The sequence below is a fragment of the Pinus tabuliformis genome, chromosome Q (assembly GCF_031772625.1).
Source record: "Pinus tabuliformis cultivar Carrire ecotype Pingquan chromosome Q, CPIR1, whole genome shotgun sequence".
In the NCBI taxonomy this organism is placed as follows: Eukaryota; Viridiplantae; Streptophyta; class Pinopsida; order Pinales; family Pinaceae; genus Pinus; species Pinus tabuliformis.
In genome coordinates, this window is record NC_142296.1 from 1272958342 (window position 1) to 1272969470 (window position 11129).

At 39.9% G+C, this 11129-nt stretch overlaps 1 pseudogene; it reads right to left on the reverse strand.

The window, feature by feature from the left end:
• Positions 1-376: 376 nt before the first annotated feature.
• On the reverse strand, positions 377-1533 carry LOC149224487 (calmodulin-like protein 3 pseudogene; annotated as a pseudogene).
• Between the last annotated feature and the right edge of the window lie 9596 nt (positions 1534-11129).

The following is an 11129-nucleotide window of genomic DNA, read 5'->3' on the forward strand; positions in this document are numbered from 1 at the left end:
ATTTTTTAGGGTGCTGAATCCGTATATATAGATAAAAAACCAATTTAAATAACACAAAATCAAAATTTCACTTCAAATTTTTCAATCCAATTTCAACACCAGAAAATCCAAAAAATCACACTAAAAACAACTTATTTTAAAATTCCAACAATAATCTTATTAAAAAAAATTCCCATGCTAAAATGGGCATAGGATCACTGCACTGATACACAAAACATCTGTAGTGTAGTGAGCGGTTAGTGAGTCAGTGACTTCAGAACTTTTCACATCCAAAATAGTGATTTTTTAAAGCAAAATCTGTTTTTCTTATCACAAGAATGAAAGTACATCGATTAAAAATGGAGTGCTCTAACGAGCCCTGGATGGTCAAGAGTGGCCGATGGTCAAGAGTGGCAAATTTCAAAAAATCTTGTAGAGACACTATTTGAATAGTGTTTTTGATGGTGGAAATGGATTAAGCACCATCAAAAACGTCTAGAACACTATAACTTGATTTACAAAAAACCTTGCCAGATTTTCTCTAAATATAATCCAAATTTCTATAACTTTCCGGGCAAACTCCTCCCGACTACTCGATTAAAAACAATAAAAATAAAATTTAGAAGTGATGAAAGACAACAATACAACTCGTGTGAGAACAGTGACATGCAATCACCATCGACACTTTATACTGCCATTGTCCAGAGACCCATATCCCAGCTTAGTTGTGGTGATACTTGTACGGTGCTATGGCATTTATAACATACTAATCTTTACACATCATCATATTCTTGAACTCATAGAAGTCCAGAAGACCATTGGAGTCCAAATCAAATTTGCAAATCATTTTTTCACAGTTACCCAAATCTCTGCCCTCACCCCATCCCAGACTGTGGAGAATCTGTTGCAGTTCTTCAGAAGAGATGTACCCATCTCTGTTCTTATCAAATACTCTGAACGCCTCCATCAGATCATCAGGCGATTCGGCCCCGTCCTCGTGATCAGTACCAGTTAATCCATTGTCTTGGCACAGCGATTCGTATAGCGAAACAAATTGCTCGAATTCCAGACTTCCATCCTCGCTGCTGGAGAGGGGGCGAACGATAAACTCCAGATCTTCATCCGACATTTGCATTCCGAGCTTCTTTAAGAAGCCAATGATCTCCTCAATCGTGAGCTTCCCGTCACCATTTTCATCCACAGTATCGTAGATTCTCCGGAGCTTCGCAGCTTCTGATGAATCTTCTGATTTACTATCATCAAAAACACATAAGTCACTGCACAGGCCGCCGCCCGACGCACTGCTGCCTCCGCTGTGTTTACAGAGAAATTTTTTGCAACCACGAGACATTATGAAACTGATTAATAAACTTGCAGTAACGAATGCTTCCAAATTGATTGTAAGTTACCCGTCTGGAAGCCTGTTTCAGCGTCAGTGAATTGAACAAAAATGGGGGCCGAATGAATGAATACAAATACAGAGAGAGGCTCGCTTTTCGATCGTGCATGAAGTCAGAGAAAATACGCTGTTCTTACCTGGAAGGGCCAGCGAAATTTCAGATCGCATAGTTTAAATGGGCGTAGAACGTTCACGAGTGATTATTTACTTGAATACAGTTGGCGTCCACACCTCTACCACGCGTGATTGACGGTCACATGATGAGAGTGCACACGTGTAGCCTGGACCCCTAGCATTTTCTACGCGGGGTTAACGGGCATATAATGCGAAGTTCACAACTACTCACCGCGTACGCACATGTGTACAGGCGTACCGATCACTGCGCGTGATTAACGGTCACATAATGGCCATCCAATGACACTGGATGTTCGTTAGCACGCAGTGCACATGTTGAGTCTCAGTCCCATGATGGGGAAGTTCACTACCACTCACCGTACACGTGTAGTCTTGTTTGACATGGACCATGTAAAGATTTTTGGCCATATTGGGTGGGTGCTTTTAAATTTAGGTTATTGGTTGCTTTTATATATAGGTGTTTTTTTAGTTTAATTTTTATTTTTATATAATTTACTGATTCCACATGTTTTAATTAATAATTTTATTTGAATTGAGGTTTTTGCGATCCATATTAAGTTTAAGAGAAAATTTTCGGCGTAAATCACATGTTAATTCTTTCAATGACTAGAAAAACAGCTCTAATAGATCATACTGTAAAAGAGGTTAAAATTTTGACCAAGAAATGGCTAGACTTGATTATTCAAATTGATTAATTATACTATTATTATGCTAAACAATATTATTTTAGTACCCAAATACCACTGGGCAATATTTATAAAATTGATAGAAATGATCACCTAAAATAATGGAACTAGGGAAATTAACAGCTATTAATCAAAAGGATTTGATATTAACTAAAATAATAATTCATAAAATATTATTATTATAATAAGGTTAATTTATTATTAATGGCAAGTGTAACTCATCAATAAATTTAATAGAAATGTTATTTGATGGGTAAGAGTATTAATAGATCTAGGGATATTAGCAATTGTAAGTATTTAATATTAACAAAAATAATATTAATTATTATTATACTATATATACTCGACTAGTCATGTAATTTTTATTTTTATGTAATTTGACCAGGTCGAAATGTTTAGACAACATAATATCACTGGACATTAGAACAACCCTTCCATTCTCCGATGGAAAGTGTCTCTTGGCTAAAAATGTAATAAAATAAAATTAAAAAAAATATTTATAAAATATTTTGATTGTGAAATAAGAAATGGATTTTGGGCATGTGGTATTGATGAACCATGCTATTGGTCCATGGTATGGTAAGGTTAATAATATCCATGGTAAGGTGGGGTCAGTATCCATGGTTAAAAGTCTTGTTTATTATAAGTATTATTTTGATTGTGAAATGAGGGATGGTTTTTGGGCATGTGGTATTGATGAACCATCGTATCAGCCCATGGTATGGTATGATTAATAATATCCACCGTAAAGTGGTGGTGAATATCCATGGTTTAAATCTTGTTATATTATAAGTATTAAGTTTTTTTGTGCTTACTAATGTAAGGGTATAGAATTTTCTCATAAAGTTGTGTTAGAGTACATAGAAAGCCTCCATTATATAGTAATGGAGGAGCGATAAAATACGACAACTCAGTTACAAAATTATTATTTTAATTTATATCGTGAAATAAATCTTAATTTATAGCTACTATTTATATGTTATATATTTTCATGTGATAGAGGTGTAGTTATATCTCAGAAGTAATTATAATATTTTTCCTTTTCAATTTAACAAAAAAATGTTTTAAAATTAAATTAAAAAAAATATTTTGAGTGTGAAATGAGAGATGGTTTTTGGGCATGTTGTATTGATGAGCCATGGTATTGACCCATGGTATTGTAACAAAGTCTATTTACAAATTAATAATATCCATGACAAAGTGGATGTGAATATCCAGAATATCCTGTAACACCTTGGGTTGAGTTACTAGTCACATAGCCTTGGTTGGATGAGCCCTTGGTGGGTTGAGTTACTAGTCCCACATCCTTGGTTGGAACAAATGTTGGACATTGGATAAACCAACGCTCGCCGCGTGTTTCGTGACATGGACTAACCGCCTCTCGTGGATCTTTATCTTTAGCGATGTTGACTACCACCTACGGGTTTTGGTCTAATGACAATTGTGATTCCCAACAAGTGGTATCAGAGCGTAGGTCATGAGTTTGATACACACCCGGCTTGCGTTAGGGGGTATATTGTTGGGCATTGAATAAACCAACACTCCTCGTGTGTTTCTTAACATGGACTAATTGCCTCTCATGGATCCTTATCTCTAGCGATGCGATCATTGACTAACACCTACGGGTTTTAGTCTAACGACAATTGTGATTTCCAACAAAAAACGCTCTGGAGCCCTAGATGGTTGGGATAGAAACCAATCTGACGATAGTTTTGTGATGTCTGATTGTGAGGTGGAATCACTGTTTGATGGGTTGAGGTGAATGGCCTTTGGAAGCCCTGGATGAGTTTTGATTGATGTGTTTTATGAGATCCCACATTCATTCTTGGAATATGGCACGGGGTTGAATGGCTAAAGAGAGATTTCGCTAAGCCATTCTACGGTTGGGTGGAATGTGGAAGTCCCATCCCAGGTTGAATGTTGCATCATTAATGAAAGGTTATTTTTCCTTGTATTTCTATGAGTATTATACTTGATTATATGTGGTTTATATGGCTATGATTTCATTGATATTTATGTCCCCATTATGCTGGTTATGCATATGTTTTATGAAAGTAGTTATGTATGACTCTCATCATGTTTCTGCTTGTATATAAATGAAAAATGTATCTATGACCTAATGGATGGAATGGCAGTTAATGTGATGAGGCATCAATGCTTCATGGCAAGCCTCAGATAAGTATGAGACTCCTATGCTCAGATTTTTTATTTACACCTGTAGTTTATATATCTGTGATATGTTTGACGAAATGCCTGTCATGGCTAGTAGGGGTACAGTCAAAGTCTTAAACAAGTATTTGCTTTAGTATTGTCATTTCCATGTTATTTTACTGTTCTGAAGAGATGGTTCAACTCTGGGTAGTGACCTGGGCTCTAGACCTGAAAAAGTAGTTCAAATCTTAGGGATATTGGCATAACACTGACTAAATGAGTCTCTAAGTGCTGGCAGGAAAGCCTGTGAGAGTGACTCTAGGTTTCTAGATGTTGTCATGCCTATAACATGAGAGTGATTGAGGGCTAAGTAATCCAAAAGCTCAGTGGGACCCAAGGGAAACCTGTCTAAAGTGTTGGATTGGTTCATGAGGGTCTTGAAGATGATGTTGAATGTATGTATGGTGTGTTTCCGTCAGTTCCACTTCCTTAACATGACTTAAGAGGTCGAATCATATGATAGTGGCCTCTTGCCACATGTTTGTCACAGCTGACTAGTTGCTTGGGTAGATGTGGGAGGAGGGTGTTACACCCCCTTTTCATTTCCCAAAAATTTGTTATGTAATCAAATAATTGTACATTGTTGATCCAAACTTAAACATGAACACAACAACTTACAAATATAATCATAAACACATAAATGCAGCAGAAAAACATTTCATTTCATTAATAGAAAAATATTGAACTATGCTTACAAACATAATGGAAATAAGATAGTTTGGGCGATGGTAGCTTATCTCTGAGAAGAGATGTGGTGGATACATGCCTTTGAATTGTGTTACAATGAGGCTCAAGGGTCTATTTACTTTTGGAAAACATGAGAAAACTCTAAAAAACCAAAACCCTAACCCCACGAAATGTAACACCAAGAGTTTGTGGGCCCCGTTGGGGTTAGTTGGGCAACCAACTTCCAGGGGTCGTAACTTGGTCATATTATCTCCGTTTGGCGCGTACAATACCTTTTTGGAAATGTCTTTATGAGTACTACAGGTTTCACCACATGCCCTTACCTACGAAAATGGGCCTGTCGCATACCCCAAAAAAACACCGTTTATGGGATCAAAACTGCTCTGAAAGTTCAAGACCTCAAAAACTGATAAAAATAGTAAATGATGAAATGAACAAGGAAACATATGAAATGATTGGGGGGCCTAGGTGGAAAAGGCGGGTGGCCACCAATATCCACCTAGATCATTCATCCCCCCCTTAGGAAGCAATGGTCCCTATTGCATGCAGAGCCTCCATGAGGTGAGGAAATTTCTGTTGAACCTGATCCCTAGTGAACCACTTGCCCTGGTGAATGAGTTGGTCTGCTTTGACAAGTTGATATAGTTGTATCCTTTGTTGGCGAGTGTTCTTTATATATGTGTCCATGATCTAATTAGTTATGGCCTGTTCCATCTAGTCTAGGTTGAGCTCTGTTGGCGTGAGTTCTTCTGCAATGTTAGATGTGTCTAACAATGGTGGCAAGTATGGTTGAAGGCGATCTACATTGCACATTGGGTGTAGACCAAGGAATGATGGGATGCTGAGCTTGAAGGAATTTTCACCGATGACCTTGGTGATTCTGTATGGCCCATATCGGAGCAGGAAAAGCTTGTCGTGGGGTCCAACAAGGCGCTCCTTCTGCAAATGTAGCCAAACATTGTCACCCACCTAGAACTTGTGCGACACTCGATGTTGATCATGGTGTTGCTTGTACTTAGCATTGGCACTATCCAATACATCATGGACCTGCTGCTGGATGTGTTGTATGCACTCAATGAAGCTATTAGCCCTTTTAGCTTCAGACTTAACGTGAGACGAATCTACATGAGTGGTTGCAAATTGTATGGCCACATTAATGGGGTATAATGGATGAAATCCTAGCCCTACCTGAAAGGGGATATGGCTTGTTGACTTGTGGAGAGATTTGTTGTAGCTGTGTTGGACATAGGGGAGACTTTCATCCCACTTTCGTGGATGCTTCGAGTTGTACATGCGTAAAATGTGTACAATCATCCTGTTAACAACCTCTGTTTGGCCATTAGTTTGGGGATGGAAAGTCGTGGACTTAGTAAGTTTTGTATCTAGCATCGACCAGAGAATTGACCAAAATGCACTGAGGAATCTGTTGCCTTGATATGAGAAAATGGACTGTGGGATTCCGGGGTGTACCCATACTCGCTCAAAGAAGAGCTTAGCAGTGGCCTCTGCTGTGATACTCTTCTTGTAGGCTGCCATGATGGCCATCTTACAGAATCTGTCGACGACCACGAAAATGCAATCATTTTCGTGCTTAGTAGAAGGAAGGCTCGACATGTAAACCATGGAGATAGATTCCCAAGGCCAGCTAGGAGTAGGTAGAGGAGTATACGGGCCTTGCTTCTTGATGGTTGGTTTGGAAATGGCGCATGCAATGCAAGATCTAATGTACTTCCCAACATCCTGACGAAGTTCCGGCCAATAAAAATACTTCTGCAATACCACCACTATTTTATTTACTCTGAAATGTCCAATGACCCGACTGTAGTGCGCCCCCCAAATCATCTTGGCACACTCACTTGAAGGAACATAGATGTGTCCCATCGTGAAGGTGGAAATTTGGAACTTGCTTCCCTTCCAGGAGTGTCTGGTATATGTTGTTGAATTCTGGATCGTTCTTGTAAAGATGCGGCCACCTCAACGTATCATGCCCACAGGAGTCGAGCAAAGTGATTAGTGCAATGGCCAGTGGTTGGCTAAGGAAATCAACAACATTATTGGTGTTTCCTTTCTTATAATTAATATTCAAATGGAACTGTTGCAAATAGGTGGACCATTTCTAATGGCGATCATTCTGTAACTTACCTTATGTCTTTATGAACTGTAGAGGTTGATGGTCTGTGTGGATGACTGTTTCCTTCCCTAGAATGTAATGCTTCCATTGATGTAAGGCTTGCACAATGGAATACATTTCTTTGTCGTATGTGGGGTACTTTCAGACTGTGTTTGAAAGTGTCTCACTATGGTAAGCCACTGGATGCTCAAGTTGAGTAAGAACAACACCAATAGCATAGTTGGAGGCATCTGTTTCAATCTCATATGGTTGTTGCGGGTCTGGTAATGTGAGCACTGGTGTAGAATAGAGGCAATTCTTCAACTCAAAGAACACTTGTTTTTGGGTTTCCAACCATTTTTGTTTTTTCTTTTGCTCCACCTTTAGTGACTTGACTTAAAGGCTAAGTGATATGAGAGAACCCCAACACGAACCTATGGTATAAATTGCCAAGACCCAAAAAGATGCAGAGCTCTATTAGAGTGGTTGGGGTTGGCCAATCCTAAATGACTTGTATCTTGGATGGGTCCACATGTACACCCTGCTCATCAATGATGTACCTCAGATATTGAGCCTGGATCAGGCCAAAGGTACATTTCTCTAAGTTAGCACACCATTTGGGTTGGAGCAGGGTTTGAAGGACCTGTCTAATATGGTGGAGGTTCTCTTCCCAAATTTAGCTGAAGATCAAGATGCAATCTAAATACACCACCAAGAATGCATTGGTGAAGGGTCATAAGATGTTGTCCATCAGTATCATGAAGGTTTCAAGGTTGTTCGTCAATCCGAATGACATGACCAACCATTCAAAAAGGCCCACCTTGGATTTGAAGGTAGTCTTCCACGCATTAGAGGGTTCGATAGGCACATGGTGATAACCTGACTTCAAGTCAATATTGCTGAAATATTTGGCCCCCTTGAGTTGGTCCAGAAGGTCATTAATCTGTGGGATTGGGTACCTATTCTGGACGTGATCTTGTTCAATGCCCGATAATCAATACAGAGACTCCAGGTCCCATCCTTCTTCTGTACCAAAACAATCAAGCTACCACAAGGTGATGAGCTTGGCCTGATGTGCCCTTTCTGGAATAGTTCCTGAATCTACCTCTTGATCTCATCGTTCTCTAGAATAAAGCGTCAATAGATCGGTCCTTTAGGTAGTGGCACACCTGGGGTTGGATCGATGGAGTGCTTGAATTGATAGTGTAGAGGTACCCCTGTGGGTGAGGCAAAAATATCCCTGTACTCCTCCATGACCTTGTCCATCTGTTGTTGTTGTGTAGAGGAGCCCTGCGCGGAAGCTGTGGCCATAACCTTCTTCTTTCCCTAGGATTGAATCACAAGGAAAACAAATTTCCCAGGCTGGGAAATGATCGTACTGCATTGCTTTGCAGTGATCAAAGAGATGGCAGTAAGCAGGGCTACCTCCGGTATCCTGTACAACTTATTAACCAAAGTAATAATCACAGAGCCAGGTCTAGACTCATATACAACATGTCACTTCCACAAGTATGGTTGTCCTAACAATACATCACAAAATTCAAGAGGGGCAATGCCACACAATACCTCATCTGTGAAGGGCTTGATGCTATAGAGAAGGTGACACTTCTGGCTGACACAAAGATTTTGTCCTTGGTGAAGCCACCAAATTGTGTACGATCGTGGATAAGCTATAGTCTTTAGGCCCAACTGCTTCATGACCTCTACTGAAATGAGGTTCTTTTGGCTCCTGCTATCAACAATTAATTGTAGTGGAGAACCCTCCACCCACATATGTGAGTGGAAGACATGTTCCCCCTCCACTAGATATTCAAGATCGATCTTCTGGATCTTGTTGGTGGCCATGATGGCACTGCGCTCTGCATCAATGATCTTCTTCCCTTTGTCAGTTCCTTTATCAGGTTCTAATTCAGAGTTGGAAACTACGTATGATTCGGAAGCCTTCAACTCAGCCACCAGTGACTGCTTGGCCTGACACTCACTTGTATTGTGAGTGGAGATCTTATGGAAATCACACCATTTTCCTATGTCCTTCTTCGTTTTTGGGGTGTTGTTCTTTGCTTGCAGCTTTGGCGGGTTGTCCTAGGCAGTGCCCCCTTGGCTTGGTCCTTTGTTTTTTGGTTTGGGGGCGCCTTTTCCTTGCTTTGGATTCGCAGATCCAAAGTCCCGCTTCTTCTATTTAAACTTCTTCTCAATCTTGACAGCATGCATATATGTCGTGTCGAGCGAGGAAATTTCTAAGAACTCCATCGTTCCCTAGATGTGCTTGTGTAGACAGCTGTGGTACTTAAGCACAAAATTCTGTTGAGTATCTTTGATACCCAACTTCATGCGAAGGGTATGGAAAGTATTTGTGAACTCTGACACATCTTGGTCCCTTCCTTGCCATAGCGTGGTCCACTTTATGTATTTGTCTTCATAGCTTCTAACAGGGTAATATTGTTCCTTGATGGAGTCTCAAAAATAATTCCAAGTGGGTGTGACTGAAAACATCGAGGGTTCACTCTCGTCCTTTTGTTCACAGTATGTTTCCCACCAATCCTTGATGCGTGGGGTGGCTTTAGGAAGTGAAAAAGTAATATTTTCCCAATTGGAAAAGTCATGAATTGAAAAATATATTTCCAATATATTTAACCATTTATCTACGGCATATGCATCTATCAGGCCTTTGAATATGGGAATATTGAAGTTAACTTGTAACTTAAAAGGAGTGGCACCTCCAGAGTGGCTGCTGGATGAAGATGCATCGCCTGTGGGTAGCCGTCGAAGGATCTGGGTAAAGTTATCCATCATCGCATCCCTCTGTTGCTTGAGGGCTTCCTTGAGCAACATTTTGAAAGGATATCCTACCCCCTCTTCTTTATTTTCTTTCACCATGGGAGGTCGTCAGGTTTTGCGAGGCTGGTCTTGCAATGGTTCACCCGATCAAGCCCTAACTACTTATACCTCGACCTCGTTGGGGACATGCAAAGAAAAACAGAAAAAGAGCATACCGCTTTGTTACCACTGATGTGAACTTAAACATGAATGCAACAACTTACATATATAATCATAAACACAGAGATGCAGCAGAAAAAAACTTCATTTTATTAATAGAAAAATACTGAACTATGCTTACAAACAAAATGGAAATAAGATAGCCCGGGCGATGGTAGCTTATCTCTGAGAAGAGATGTGGTGGACACATGCCTCTAAATTGTGTTACAATGAGGCTCAAAGGCATATTTATTATTGGAAAACATGAGAAAACCCTAAACAAGAAAAGCCCTAACCCAGGAAATGTAACACCAAGAGTTTGTGGGCCCCATTGGGGTTAGTTGGGCAGCCAACTTCTCGGGGTCGTAACTTGGTCATATTATCTCCGCTTGGTGCATATAATACCTTGTTGTAAAGGTCTTGCTGAGTACTACAAGTTTCGCCACAAGCCCCTACCTAAGGCTATGGAACTGCTGCGGACCCCAAAAAAATGTCGTTTAGGGGGTCAAAATTGATTCAGAAGTTTAAGACCCAAAAAAATGCTAAAAATAGTAAAATGCTGAAATGAACAAGGAAACAGATGAAACTGACTGAGGGATCTAGGTGGAATAAGCAGGTGGCCACCAATATCCATCTGGATCAATTGTTGGATTACCAACATTAATATTATGTACTAAACTTTGTTATGTGATGTATTATTCTATTTTATTAATAAAAATTCTAGAGCTGAAGGAAGGGAGCAACCAACAAATCATGATGCCTTGGTGAGGGGGGAAAACTTGACAAGGGAGGAAAAGATTCAAGGGTGGGGGCGGGAGGTGGGTTGGGGAAGGAGGGGGCTAGGAGAAATCCTTGCCTTTTTTGAATAATAATTATTTCCTCTTAATGTGATGGTTGGTATTCCCAAGAAACTTCTAACAAAAGATTGGAAATATGAAGGGTCAAG